Source organism: Sus scrofa, chromosome 6, assembly GCF_000003025.6.
Source record: "Sus scrofa isolate TJ Tabasco breed Duroc chromosome 6, Sscrofa11.1, whole genome shotgun sequence".
NCBI lineage: Eukaryota > Metazoa > Chordata > Mammalia > Artiodactyla > Suidae > Sus > Sus scrofa.
In genome coordinates, this window is record NC_010448.4 from 84,343,564 (window position 1) to 84,358,799 (window position 15,236).

Consider the following 15,236-nt stretch of genomic DNA (forward strand, 5'->3'; position numbering starts at 1 on the left):
TTGTCACCAATCTTAAGGGGTTATTAATCCCTGTGCAGATAGGCCTAATGAGCACAGCACTAGGATTTCTAATTATCCTTAAGAGGTTCCAGAATTCATGGGACATAATAGGGTAAAGTGGATGGATTGTTACCCAAATGGCCCAATGAATCAAGCCTCTGGTATCTATACCCTCCCACAATGACTCCGGGCTTGGTTATGTGACTTGTTTTGACCAGTAGAGTATCAGCAACCAGGATGCAAATAGCGGCTTTCTCTTGGAACTCTCATGGAACCACCACACGAGGAAACCTAGCTTGGACTATCTTCCTTGAGGATAGAATGGAAGGAGACCCAGCTAACCCCACTGTCCCAACTGAACTCAGCTCTCAGCCGTTCCTCCAAGTGAATGCAGCTTCACAAGCAAGCCCTGGAAAAATCAGCAGAACAATGCAGCTGAAAAATCATAACCCACAGAATCATGAAAAATCATATATTGTTACTGTTCTAAGTCCTAAATTTTGGATGTTTTGTTATGCAGCTATAGCTAACTGATACATAGGGGTCACAGTACTATTTCTGCATGATATTCTGTAGCCTCATGTATGTCTGCTGTAGTGAAGCAATAAAAAAATACAGTAATTTAAACAAGATAATCTTTTTTTCTTATATGTAAGAGGTCAGAAGCAGGTGGTTCAGGTCTGGTAGGGCAACTCTGATCACTCTCAAAATGGCTCTTCCATTTCTGGATCCAAGGAGGCTGTTCCAGATCTTATTATTTCCCACCAGCAAGAAAGAGAAGAACAAGAGGAGGGCCATATCCAATCCCCCCCCCCTTTTTTTGGTCTTTTTAGGGCCAAACCCATAGCATAGGGAACTTCCCAGGCTAGGGGTCGAATTGGAGCTGCAGCTGCCTGCCTATACCACAGCCACAGCAATGCCAGATCGGAGCTGCATCTGTGATCTACACCACAGCTCAGAGCAACACTGGATCCCCAACCCACTGAGCGAGGCCAGAGATTGAACCCACATCCTCATAGATACTAGTTAGGTTCTTAATGGGAACTCCATGCTCAATCATTTTAAGGGCAAAGTCCAAAAGTGGTATGCATCATTTCTATTCATATTCCTTTGGATAGAACTTGGTCTTATGGCTTCACCAAGTTGTAAGGGAGACTGGGAAATGTAGTTTCTAGCTAGGCAGCATGTGCCCAGCTAAAATATGACAGTTCTTTTTATTAAAGAAAGAAGGCAAAATAAGTACCTGAGAATAACTCCCAGGTACCACCATTGTCTGTCTCCAGGGTGAGTATTCTCATCAATAAATGAGTTTCAGTCCTGGCTCAACAGTTAACGAACCCGACTAGCATCCATGAGGACGTGGGTTCAATCCCTGGCCTCGTTCAGTGGGTTAAGGATCTGGTGTTGCCGTGAGCTGTGGTATAGGTCACAGACGTGGCTTGGATCCCAAGTTGCTGTGGTGTAGGCCAGCAGCTACAACTCTGATTCGACCTCTAGCCTGGGAACCTCCATGTGCTGCAGGTTTGGCCCTAAAGAGAAAAAAAGAGACAAAAAAAAAAAAAATGATTGTCCTATAGATTAGGTGGTTTTATTTCTCATTGTAAATCAATAATGGACATGTATGAATTGGTTAGGATGCTTTAGGCTGCAAGGAACAAAACACTCTTCTAAATGTTGCCTAAAGTGCTGGGAGTTTTATTACCTTAAGAGGTCTTGAGGAGTTTCCTGGTGGCCTAGTGGTTAAGGATCTGGTATTGTTACTGCTGTGGCAGTTTGATGCCTGGTCTGAGTGGGAACTTCTGCATACCACAGGTGAGGCCAAAAAATATATATATATATAAAACAAAAACAAACAAAAAAAGAGGTCTTGTTTCTGAATCAATACTCCTTGGGAATTCCCATTGTGACGCAGTGGAAACAATTCGACTAGTATCCATGAGGATGCAGGTTCGATCCTTGGCCTTGCTCAGTGGTCGAGGATCTGGTGTTGCTGTGAGCTGTGGTGTACGTCACAGATGTGGCTTGGATCCTGCATTGCTGGGGCTGTGGCGTAGGCCAGCTGCTATAGCTCCGATTCAACCCCTAGCCTGGGAACTTCCATATGCTGTGGGCGTGGCCCTAAAAAGCAAAAAAAAAAAAAAAAAAAAAAAGAAAGAAAAAAGAAAAAATAATTCCTCCTTTCTTCTTTCCACCTTCTCATTTACTGTGTCAAAGTTTCCTCCTTCATGGCTGAAAGATGGCTACAGTGGTAAGTATCATATCCACAGATAAAAATAACAACAGTGACCATGTATCAACTGGTGACCATATGCCAGAGCTGTGTAAACATTTCAGGTGTAGTCACTCATTTGATTTTCACAACAATCCTATAAGGAAGGTACCATTATTGTTTTCATGTACAGATGAGGCAAGAAGATCAAGTAACTCTCTGGAGACTGCAGAGCTAATCAGAGCCCAGCCATGCCTTTAACCTTAACTCTGGAGCCCCTATTTTTTAATGGTTGCGTTGCTTTGCCACAGAGAGCATCTCCAAAAAGAACACTGAGGCAGAGCTTGCCCTCAAATGGCTCTGTCTCCTTTTATTAGAGAGGGAAATCCTCCTCAAAGCCCCCAGCCCAACTTCCCCTTCCATCTCATTGGCCAGAACAGGGTCACATGCCTACCCCAAGCCAATCACAGCAGAGGGTAGTGGGAATGAAACCTGCAGAATGTGTCTTGGGACTCAGGAAAGTGTCGTTTCTTATGTCTTGGCTCAGAAAGGATTCAGTGAGAGGCAGACAGGTGTGGAAAGAATTTATTAGTATAGGACGCTTGTGAGAAGTACAAGTGGGCAGACAAAGGCGTGCCCTGCCCTGAGAGCTTAGGGGGCCACAGTTTTATAATCAAAGGAAGAATGGGGAGGGGGAGGCCACCCTCTTCCTTATTCTTGAGTAGACGTCAAGCTTCCATCCCCGGCTCCTCTTCCGTGTTGAGCAGGGAGTTTTCTTGTCCCTACCTGGCCAAACTAGGACTGTCAGGTGCAATGGAAATGAGCAAAAAGGTGGTAACATATACTGAACATGATAAATCATCTCAGGGTTCGGTGCATGTCACCTTTCCCTATATTTTTGTTTTTAGTGTGTGCAGAGAAGCATGGATTAGGAATCATTAACTTACTAACCTCACGGGGTAGGATGTGGGGTCTCATGCTGGCACTGTTTTATTGTTTGGGAGCATGTCTCACGCTCTGTTGCATGGTTTTGTTGCTAAGCAAGCCTTCTTGGTTTTGTTGTTCAGGAAGCCTGCTTTCTTTTTTTTTTTTTAGGGCCTCAACCAAAGCATATGGAGGTTCCCAGGCTAGGGGTCTAATCGGAGCTACAGCCGCTGGCCTACACCACAGCCACAGCAATGTCAGATCCAAGCTGCCTCTGCGTCCTACACCACAGCTCACGGCAATGCCAGACCCTTAACCCGCTGAGTGAGGCCAGGGATCGAACCTGCGTCCTCATGGATCCTAGTCAGATTCGTTTCTGCTGAGCCACGATGGGAACTCCCAAGCCTGCTTTCTTGAGTGAGTGTTCATTTCCAGGGGTATCTCATACATTTTTCTTCACTTACAATCCCCTGGTGGGATTAACTGTTTAATCACCTACTTTGTTCCTTTGCTCTGTCCCCACACGTAAGTATCTCTGACCAGTCATTGTACCCTCCACCCCCACCCTGGTTCAGGTACATTGCCCTCTCACCTGAACAAGACAGCCTTCTTTTTGTAAGGAAGTAGGGGGCAGAAGGCTGCCCTGATGGCAGAACCTGGGCTTGGCTGGGGGTTCCCAGCTCTTCGGGTTTGAAATGTTTGGCTCAGACTCTGTCTCCCCCCCCACCCCACCCCCCAAGACTCCAAAATTTCTCAGGCTTACAATTGTGTGGCTCTGCGTTCCTCCTTCTGCTGAATTCCGGCAGCTGTTCCCTTTATTTCTGCCCTGGAATTGATTCAAACGTAGGATGCAGCCCATTTCCTCTCCCAAGAAACCATGAACACCAGGCTGCTCTATGAGCAGAAGCTGTTTGGGTCGCTCGAAGTCACTGCGCTGCTCAGCACAAAGCTGAAAGTGACACTGGGACGTTCCTGTTCTTAAAAGCTGGGCCTCCAGCCATTCGTCACTCGTGTTTCATCCCAACCCCCACACTCCTCCCTGCTGCCCACCCTTGGCTGCTGGCTCCCATTGCCCGGCTCCATATCCACATCTCATCTCCCTCTTTCCGTCACAGCCCCCCACCCCCACCCCACCCCATTGCATCCCCAGGGGCTTTCCTGGTTGGTGATTCAGCCCTCCCCAGCTTCTCCTCCCAAACTTGGCTGCTTAGCTACCTTTGCCAAACCCAGAAGGGGCCTCAGAACAAAAGGGCCTTTTATTTAATGAAGGAGGATCTACTTTCTTGAGAAGGAAGCTGTGGTTATATAAAGTCTTTTTTTTTTTTTTTTTTTTTTTGCTTCTTAGGGCCACACCCTTGGCATATGGAAGTTCCCAGGCTAGGGTCGAATTGGAGCTACAGCTGCTGGTCTGCACCACAGCCATAGCAACGTGGGATCTGAGCCGTGTCTGCGACCCATACCACAGCTCACGGCAACAGATTCCTGCCGGATCCCTGATCCACTGAGCGAGGCCAGGGATCGAACCCACATCCCCATGAATACCAGATTCATTTCTGCTGCAGCACAGTGGGAACTCCCAAAGCTGTGGTTATAAATAACAATGGTCCCCCCCCTTTGGATTCCTCTTGATGCATTAGAAATTTAAATTTCACCATAAGCTGACAGCCCAGAGGGTCTCCTCCCACGTTGGGGCCTAAGCATCCTCAAAATTCGCCATAAAGAACACACTCACTTGTCCAGAACCTGAGGGGGTAAAACTAAACTGCATTAGAAAGATAGTGTCCTTCTGGGGTTTTCTAAACCCCTGTCCCCAAAACTGGTGCTTCTGGATGCCTCTAGGGGTTACCCATGCTGGCCAGCAGGTTCTCTGCTTGGGAGGCTCAAAAGAATCAGTGACGCATTATAATGAGCCTGCTGTGAGTGATCTTAAGAGCTGAAAAAGAAGGAGAGATCCAGCACCCCTCACATAATTCCTAGAATCATCTCAGGGCCAGGATAGCTCAGAACCAAACCCCAGTCCTTGCCCAGCCCACAGAGCCAGAGTCCTACTGGGATGCCATGCACTACCCCCCAGCTTTAACCACCCCCTAAGGTGTAGGCTTCGGGGTTTGCTCAGATCAAAAGTGCTCCCTTCCTGAGCTGGGAGGCTCAGTCTTACCATCTGTACCCCCAGGCTCTGCACAGGTATGTTTCCAGAATCTCCTGCCCTTGGCTGTCTGTTCACGGGTGTGGCCAAGGCAGGACTAGGGCTGGGGTGGGGAGGAAGGTGTGAAGGGAGCACAGGGAGGAGGGAGGCAGGTAGGAGAGACGGTGCGAGGGAGGGAGAGGAGCTGACTGGGCCCTTCGAGGAGTGAGGGGTAAAGAGCTGTGAAAACTCAGTGTCAGGGAGGCCCCCAGGGCTTTAAGAACGGGAATGGCTCTCATGCTATTTCCACGGTGTGCTGTGTCTTTAGTAAAAGTCCTGCTCACACAACAGCCGGTACCCACAGTTGCTCTGTAAGCTGGGAAAAATGTTCTCCATGCCCCGGCCCTTACTTGGGGCCATTTCAGGGCAGAAATAAAGGCCTCAGCGACAAGCAGTCAGCAGAAGCAGGACAGTGGCCCTGAGATCTGGCTGAGATCTGGGGTGGGGGTGGGGGGTCTTTAGAGAGTCACAGTCTTGTCGGGTTGCACGCAGCCCATCTTCATCTCCAGGCCCAGTGGCCACAGTCAAAGCAATGGCACAGCCACAGCCACAGCCACAGCCATGCCAGATCTGAGCCATGTCTGCAACCTACACCACAGCTCACGGCAACACTGGAACCTTAACCCACTGAGCGAGGCCAGAGATCGAACCTGTGTCCTCAAGGATACTAGTTGGGTTTGGTCCTGCTGAGCCATGATGGAAACTCCTGTTATACCCATTTCATCGATAGGGAAACTGAGGCACAGAGTGGTTGAAATAATTTGTCCCAAGTCACACAACTAATGCATGGAGGCCAGGATTCAGACCCAGGCCGCGGGGGATGGGCCTCCTAAATGCAAGGGCTGTGAGTGGGGCTGGCCTTTTAAAATCACTGACGCTCTTTGCTCATAAAATTCTCCAGGTGGCTGGGGACAGGCCAGACAGCATTGCAGACCCTGTCCTTCAGCCTCTTTCACTGCCTCTGCGCCATCACCCCCTTAGCAAAGCCGGAGGCCTGGGTGACTGTGTGGGACCGGGGTGACTCATGCTGGTGGGGGTGGGAAGACCACAATCCCAGTCACCCTCTGGGGAAAAAGCAAATAGCACCAGATCGCTATGATACTAGTTGAATAGAGGAACAGAAAAATGATCTTTGGGGAGTGGGATGGTAGGTGATTTTTCTTCTTTAATGTGAACTGTTACGATTTCTACCCGTTGACCAAGTATCCCTTGTTATTTAAAAATCAATTTTACTGTGTATAAAAAGAAAGAAGAGGGGCCAGAACTCAGCCCTCTCGGGGCGCCGGCTTCTGCTGGCAGCAGCTTTCGCAGCGATAGGCATAACGATGACTCACTCTTGGAGATTGTTGATAGAGAGCCTGCTGGCCCCTTTCTCAGTGCTTTCTGCAACGAGCATTAACTCCTTTAAGCCTCACGGGCCTGGCCGAGGTCACAACGCTGAGGAGGGACGGGCTGGAGTCCAGCCTTTCAACTAAGTCCTCTGCTGCTTTTCTGGAAATGGTTTCCAAGTTCCCCGTGGATGAAAGGCCCCCTCCCTTTGTCTCTCCGCAGTGAAAACGGCCTCCATTCTGTGCTGGCAGGATCACTCTGGTGGGAGTTTGGGAGCGGGGGAAATTCAGTGCACAAAACCATCAGCCTAGACCCCAGGCTCCTGGGACGTTCATGGTACACGTGGGTATGTGAGGGCTGTAGGCCTCCAAGCGTTGTGCTTAAAAATGTGTGGCTTCAGGAGTTCCCGTTGTGGCTCAGTGATAACAAATCCGACGGGTACCCACGAGGACTCAGGTTTGATCCTCAGTGGGTTAAGGATCTGGCATTGCTGTGAGCTGCTGTGTAGGATCCAGCTTTGTGGCTGTGGCTGTGGTGTAAGCCAGCGGCAGCAGCTCTGATTTGACCTCTAGCCTGGGAAGTTTCAGGTGCCTCATGTATGGCGCTAAAAAGCAGGAAAAAAAAATAGAAAAAAGAAAAAATGTGTGGCTTCAAATGTCAGCGCTGCATTTACCAGGTGTGAGACTTTGGCAATTACCTTGTCTTTGAGAGTCTCGGAAAATGAAAATCCTGGCAGTTGTCAGTGTCGAATGGCATAATACATGTAAAGCTCTGAGCATAGCGCCTGGCATAAGCGCTTATGAAATGATGGTTATTATTATTATTCAACAAGGGTTTATTCAGCTACTTTGTCCCCAGCACTGCGCCAACAACAGATGCTCCTGAAGGTCCCAGAGCCCAGCAATTGTACCTCCAGGCTCCGAACACCCACCAACATAAGAATTCAACAGAAGCAAGAAGACAGAGCTAGCAACCCCTAGCTTGTCCACAGGGCGCAGGATGGGGTTTGAGTAAAACTGACCTCAGTCTCATAAGGCCCCTCTTGACACTTGGCATATAGACACCAAGGCTGCACATACCCTTTCTTTTTGGCTGGCAGAGGTCTGAATTTGTCAAGGTTTGGTGGGCACAATGTACCCAGATCTTGGGGATAAATCGTGTCTGTTCTGTTTTGCCAGCAAAGAACTTGATCATAGTCACTCAGGGGTAAGCTGTAATAAGTTAAAGTGATTTGGGGGTGAATGTGTGACCCTAGTCTGACACACAAGGAATAGCGAGACCTACCTCCCAGGGTTGTTGGAAGAATTGAATTCACAGTTACACACCCAGAGCTTAGAACAGCCACTGGCATTCATAAGTATACGATAGGCGTTAACTGAGTGATTTAATCTTTCTCTTCCACCACCCTTTCCTCTTCTGTTTCAGCTGCTTTGCACACTCTTTCTGTGCCTTAAATCACCACCGATGAACACTTAAATTTTTCCAAGCGTTCACGTTGTGGGTCAGTGGTAACAAGCCAGACTAGTGTCCATGAGGATGCGGGTTCTATCCCTGGCCTCACTCAGTGGGTTGAGGATCCGGTGTTTCCATGAGCTGTGGTGTAGATTGTAGACTTGGCTCGAATCTGGTATTGCTGTGGCTGTGGTGTAGGCCAGCAGCTGCAGCTCTGATTCGATCCCTAGCCTGGGAACTTCCATGTGCCACACGTACAGCCCTGAAAAGCAAACAAAAATACAAAACAAACAAACAAAAAACCCCTACATTTTCCCAATCTCCCTTGCAGTAGATCTAGCCGTATAACTAAGTTCTGGCCAATGGAATGGAAGTAGAGGTGGTTATGCAACTTCCAAGATTTGTCCTTAAACAGAGGGATCGTGCCTTTCTCGACCCATTTTGTCTTTCCTGTAGATGAAATGTAGGCGTGATGGCTAGAGCTGGAGCAGCTGTTTTGGACCATGAGGTAAAGCTGAATGTGGAGGAATTGGGACCAACAAGATAGAAAAATCGTAGGTCTCAAATGGCTGTGGTACCACCACACCAGCCTGAATCCAGGACATTTCTGAATATTCACATGAGAGATGGAAACTTCTTCTTCTTCTTTTTTTTTTTTTTTTTATGGCTGAGATGGAAACTTCCAACTTCCCTCTCATTTAAGCCCCTGTTATTTTGGATAGCTATCCCTCATAGCTGAAATGAATCCAACTAATTCAGAGACAGAACTTGAATCCGGACTCAGGCTTCCCTGCCCTGGAGACACTCCACCATGTAGACGGCAGACAACCTGAATCAGAATCCTGGGTGGGGAGCTTGGTTAAATGTATATTCTGGGGTCCCACTTCAGCTCTGCTGGGTTAGACTTTTCAGAATTGGGGCCTGGGCAGTTCTTTTTTCTTCTGTTTAGGGCTGCACTTGTGGCACATGGAAGTTCCCAGGCTGGGGGTCGAATCAGAGGTATAGCTGCTGGCCTGTACCACAGCCATAGCAATGCCAGACCCAAGCCAATTCTGTGAATTACACCACAGCTCCCGGAAACACTGGATCCCCAACCCACTGATGGAGGCCAGGGATCGAACCCACATCCTCATAGATACTAGTTGGGTTCATTTCCACTGTGCCACAATGGGAACCCATGGGTGGTTTTTTTGTTTTGTTTTGTTTTGTTTTGGTCTTCTTGTCTTTTTAAAGCTGCACCCATGGCATATGGAGGTTCCCAGGCTAGGGGTCCAACTGGAGCTGTAGCCGCCGGCCGACACCACAGCCACAGCAAATCGGGATTTCAGCTGCATCTATGACCTACACCACAGCTCACAACAATGCTGGATCCCCAACCCATTGATCGAGGCCAGGGATTGAACCCACATCCTCATGGATACTACTTGGATTCATTTCCACTGCGCCACAATGGGCAGTTCTATTTTAAGCACACTGCCCACCCGGAGAGTTCTGATGTACACTCAAGTCTGAGACCATGACGTGTCATTCTATTTCCTCTTATAAATCTTAAACTCAGGAATCCATTTTGATGCCCTGGGTTGAACTAAAGGCAGGTGGAACTCAGAGGCCTAACGGGGGACAGAGGCGGAGGAGGGCTTGTGGACAAAAGTCAAGGGTCCAGAGACTCAGGCGCTTGGTGTTGGTTCCCCGAGGCAGGTGCTGTGCAGCCCTCTCCGAGGAGGCAGCGCAATCACCAGGGTGGGGGTGCGGGCGGGTCGACACCATACCCCTGCCCTCACGCGTGGCAGTTGCTCCAAAGCTGGAATCAGCAGAGGCCCTGAGTGTCTATGGCATATGGAGATGCCCTTATGGAACCCGGAACGAGCCCCAGGCAGCAGATCTCGGCTCAGGAGCCAGGATTTTAGTGCAAAGCTGTTCCCCCTTCTGCAAGCCACTGTTCTCCTTTTGAGAAACAGCTCATGCCTTTCATAAGCTGGTGGGCCCCCAGGGGAGATTCAAAGCCTGACATGAGCACCTGGGGACCCATGTGACAAGAGCTGAGTGCTGTCTGACCTTGCCACAATGTCAGTGTGCCCAGTAGCATCTGCCGTCAAGGGGAGAAGGTACACGGGGGAGAGGGACGCAGCCCAGCCACATCCTGAAGCCCACGTGAGCCATTGAGCAGGCACTCCCCGGGGTCCCTCTTCCGGCTTCCAGCTGCCCCCCACCCCCAATCCAGACGCAGGTCCCTAGGCCCAGCTGCCCAAGGACTGAAAACTTGAGCTGTGCCATGTAAAGAGCTCAGGGGACACTTGCCACAAGGCTTGGTGAAGCCTGGAACTCATTGGCAGAGCTCCCACAGGCACCCAGTTTCTGCCTGAGGCTGGAGGCGACATGGGATGGATGGAGGGATGCGGGTCCCCCGCCCGCCTTGTTCTCCTTTTCATAGGCGAGTGTGACAATGACCTTGCAGTGATGGGGTGACCCTAAGTGTCAGCTGTTTGGGAACACGTCGGCCTGGAGGCTTAGGGCCCCTGCGCCCCTTCCTATCTCATCCCGCATGAAAGGCTGAGTTCAGACACAGCCCCTCCTTCAGGGACGGGAAGCCACTGGTCCGGGCTTGCTAGTTGCCAGGCAACCCAGGATGAGCCTTCGAGGTCATTTCTCAGACAATTCTGAGCTCTCTCCACAGCCTGTTAACAGATGGTCCCACAAGCAAGCAGCCCAGCCAGAAATCGATTGCTGTGGTGCTGCTGCCGTTTCCGGCGGCGACAGTGATGAGAAACCGAAATCATTCCAGGGCTGCTAGCAGTACGCTTTGTGATCTGTTTTGTACGGAGGGACAGGCGGCTTGAGGTCAGCCTCTCTGTCAGCCCTGGGCAGTGGCTGGCGGTCTTGCCAGGTGGCCAGGGACTTGGAGGAGGGGGCTGGGAGAGCCGGTGACAAGGACGTGCTATGTGGTTGGCCTCTCGGGATGGGCCCAGATTTCGAGACTGCTTGTCCCAGGTGACTGTCCACCAAAGGGCACCCCTTGACAGGAGGCTCTCAATATTCAGGGGACACCTGTGAATCCCCTGTCTTCCCTTCTCTGTTTTTTTGGGACCAAACTTTGAGAAAATATCCCAACCTCCCCTAGGCCTTATTTTTCATACTTCTTTCTTTTCCTTTTTTTCCTTTTTTTAAAAATTATTCTTTAGGGCCACATCAGCAGCTCATGGAAATTCCCAGGCTAGGGGCCAAATGGAGCTGCAGCTGCCAGCCTACCCCACAGCCACAGCAACGCCAGATCCGAGCCACATCTGTGATCTACACCACAGCTCACAGCAACGCCGGATCCTTTTTTTTTTTTTTTTTTTCTTTTTAGGGCTTCACCATTGGCATCTGGAAGTTTGCAGGCGAGGGGTGGACTCAGAGCTGCAGCTGCTGGCCTAAGAGCACTGAGGAAGGCCAGAGATCAACCCTGAATCCTCACAGACACTATGTCAGGTTCTTAACCCAATGAGCCACAGCAGAATTCCAGTCCTTTCATCCTTCTACTTGCAGTGGACTTAAACTTTAAGACAAGAGATACAGATCATTCACGGGCTTTTTCCTGTTCTATTATCCTGACCGAGGATAACGCGAGCAACATTTGGCTACTTTTCCCTGGGGCCAGAACTGGTCATAACTAGATTATGACTTTTGCTCATGTGAGGCAGCTTCGGAGGTGACATCCCAGCATGACTTTCTTGCCTTCTTTGAGGCACAAAGAAAGAGCTGCAACTTTCTGATAGAAATGTTAAACTGCAAGCCAGGATTTTTTTTTTTTTTTCCCCTAGGACTAGGACAAATTCCCTTAAGAATTTTGCAAACATCACATGTTCCCTTTCCCCTTTTTGCAATATGTATAATTTATCCCCTGGTGTAACTTGCTTAATAGACACAGTTTGTTAATTCCATCTGCTTCCCAAGAGGAAGACAAATTGTTACACGGTGCCACCCTGGGTTCTGAGTGTCTCCCTTAAGCCAAGCTAGTCAAGAACCTCATCAGTGGAGGGGCAGCAATTTGTCCTCCTGCAATAGGACCTTATTGTGGAGTTGAATTTGCTTTCCCATCCTCCCTCTGCATTTCCATTCTTTTTTTTTTTTTTTTTTGACATTGCTGTGAACTTTATTCTTTCTCAATATAAAATAATAATTATAAAATCATTAAAAATCCCTTTTAAATGTTTGCCTTGAATTCCCCTTTATCTGATTTTATTTTATTGCTTTTTAGGACCGCACCCACGGCATATGAAAATTCCCAGGCTAGGGGTCGAATCTGAGCTGTAGCTGCCAGCCTATGCCACAGCCACAGCAATGCCAGATCCTTAACCCATTGAACAGGCCAGGGATGAACCTGCATCCTCATGGATACTAGACCAGTTCTTAGTCCCATCACTGGATTAAGAATTAATCCAGTCACTGGATCACAGGATCACTGGCCCAAGAACTGCATACAGTGGACTCCACCCCTGCTACCACCAAAGAGGAAGGAAATTCTGACACAGGCTAGGGCGGAGATGAATCTTGAAAAAATTTTGCTAAGTGACATAAGCAAGTCACAAAAAGGCAAAAACCTCTATGATTCCACTTATATGAGATTCTTAGAGCAGTTAAATTCATAGAGGCAGAAAGAATAATATACTAGGGGCTGGGGGTAGAGGGGAAAGAGGAGTTGTTATTTAATGGGTATAGAGTTTCAGTTTTGCAAGAAGAGAAAAGTGTGGCGATGGTCCGTGGTGATGGTGGCACAACGTGAGTGTACTTAATGCCACACCACTGTACATTTAAAAGTGGTTGAAATGGTAAACTTTATGTAATACATAGTTTACCACAATTAAAATAAATAAAGAAGATGCACTGATGGATCTATAAAGGGATAAATATATGATAAAGCAAACATAGCAAAATGTTAACAACTGTAGAATCCAGGCTTTGTGTACATGTGCATTCAGGGTAGTTTCTTCAACTTTTGTGTATGTTTGAAATTTTTCATCATAAAATATTGGGGATAGTTAGATACAGAAAAATAGTAAGAGGGAGTTCCCACTGTGGTTTTGTGGTAACAAACCCAACTAGTATCTATGAAGATGTGGGTTCAATCCCTGGCCTCACTCAGTAGGTCGAGGATCCAGCGTTGCCGTGAGCTCTGGTGTAGGTCGCAGATGTGGCTGGGATCTGGCATTGCTGTGGCTGTGGCGTAAGCCTGTAGCTACAGCTCTGATTCCACGCCTAGACTGGGAATTTCCATATCCTGCAGGTGGGGCCCTAAAAAGGCAAAAAAAAAAAAAAAAGATAAGAAAGAAAGAAAGAAAATCATGCAATTGGACTGACTGGTTTCCTGATCTCAAATATCAAATGGACTCCACATGGAAAATTCTACCATGTTTTTGAACAAGCACAATTTCCTTCTTTATTCTCTCACAATTACTCTTTCATTCCTTTTCCTCATTCCTCAGATTTCCTACCTCCTCTCCTAGGTTTATTTTCATTTGGTGACCTTGCCTTATTCTTTACTGAAAGAATTAAAGCCTTCCATCACACCGATATATTTCATCCCTCCCCCCGTCCCCCAAATCTGCAAACCTACCTGCTTCTGCAGGTCCTGGAGAAGCTATCCCTGCTTCTTTCAAGTGTGTCCGACTCTGAATTTCTACCCCTTTTAAGCTCAAAGTGTTTCCTTCTCAATAAGTTCATTTCTCAAAAGGTTACAAACATCTCTAATATCTTCCATCTCCCCCAGTAAAACAAGATAAACATCTGTCTGCATTTGCTATTCCATATAACACGCAACCATAAACTTAGTGGCTTGATACCACACAGCTTATTGCATCACACTTTCTGTGGGTCAGAAGTCCGGCAGATTTTCACTGGGCTCTGTGCCCAGGGTCTTACCAGGCTGAAAGCAAGATGTAGGCCAAAGCTGTGATTTCCTCCGAGGCTCAAGTTCCTCTTTCAAGCTCACTAGTTGGTGGCAGAATTCAGCTCCTTGCTTTTCCACCCGCGTTCTCTCCTTGATTAGCATTCGTTCACGGGGTTCTGTGGCTTTAAACGCCATTTAGATATTGAAAGACTCATACCATTTTATCTCTACCTCAAACCTCTTCCCCAAGCTCCAGGCTCATTTCTCTGGAGACTTATTTCATCGTTTCATGCAGCTCTCTCCCTGGCATCTCAAATGAATCATGTTCTAAAAGGAACTCTGCATCTCCTGCTCCCCAAATCTGTTCTCCTTCTGGGTGACCGCACTGAGCCCCATCTGGTCAGAGAGCCAGGAACCTGGAGTTCTCCTTGATTCCTGTCTTTCCCTCACTTCTCATATGCAGCCAAGTCTGTCATTATACCTTGAAATCACACACATCTGCATCAGCGGCATCCGCACCTTAGTCCTGACTCTGTCAGCTTTACCTGGACCACTGCTCCAGCCTCCTTCCTTCCCACTTCCATTCCAGATCCCTTCAATCGATTCTCCATATGCAATCCTTTATTTTTAACATTATTTTTTATTTTTATTTTTGGCTTTTTAGGGCTGCACCCATGGCACATGGAGGTTCCCTGGCTAGGGGTCGAATTGGAGCAGTAGCCGCTGACCTACGCCATAGCCACAGCAATGCCAGATCCGAGCCAGGCCTGCAACCTACACTACAGCTCACAACTTCAGCTGCACCACAACGAAAACTCCACAAAGCAATCTTTTAAAAGCAAAGTAGGAGTTCCCGTCATGGCTCAGTGGTTAACGAACTGAACGAGGAACCATGAGGTTGTGGGTTCGATCCCTGGCCTTGTTCAGTGGGTTAAGGATCCGGCATTGCCATGAGCTGTGGTATAGATCGAAGACACAGGTCAGATCAAGAGTTGCTGTGGCTGTGGTGTAGGCCAGCAGCTATAGCTCCGATTGGACCCCTAGCCTGGGAACCTCCATATGCTGCGGGTACAGCCCTAAAAAGACCAAAAAAAAAGAAGCATAAATCAGGTAATATCACTGTCCTGCTTAAATCCTGTGAATAATTGAAGTTCCTGCTGTGGCACATTGGTTAGGGATCCAGCACTGTCTCTGCAGCAATTCAGGTTTGAGTCCTAGTCTCGTGCAGTAGGTTAAAGATCTGGCATTGTCCCAGCTGTGTCATAGGTCTC

The 15,236-nt window shown here is 48.2% G+C and overlaps 1 long non-coding RNA gene across 2 annotated transcripts in view; it reads right to left on the minus strand.

Moving 5' to 3' along the window:
- Window positions 1-14,570, minus strand: part of LOC106507624 — a 29,469-nt gene extending 14,899 nt beyond the window's left edge. Inside the window, exon 1 of one of the 2 annotated variants that reach the window (XR_002344946.1) lies at window positions 13,998-14,570. This is a non-coding gene — a long non-coding RNA (uncharacterized LOC106507624). Of the gene's footprint in view, window positions 1-3,896; window positions 4,236-13,997 lie in introns of those variants that run through there. The other variant, XR_001303729.2, reaches the window with a different exon arrangement.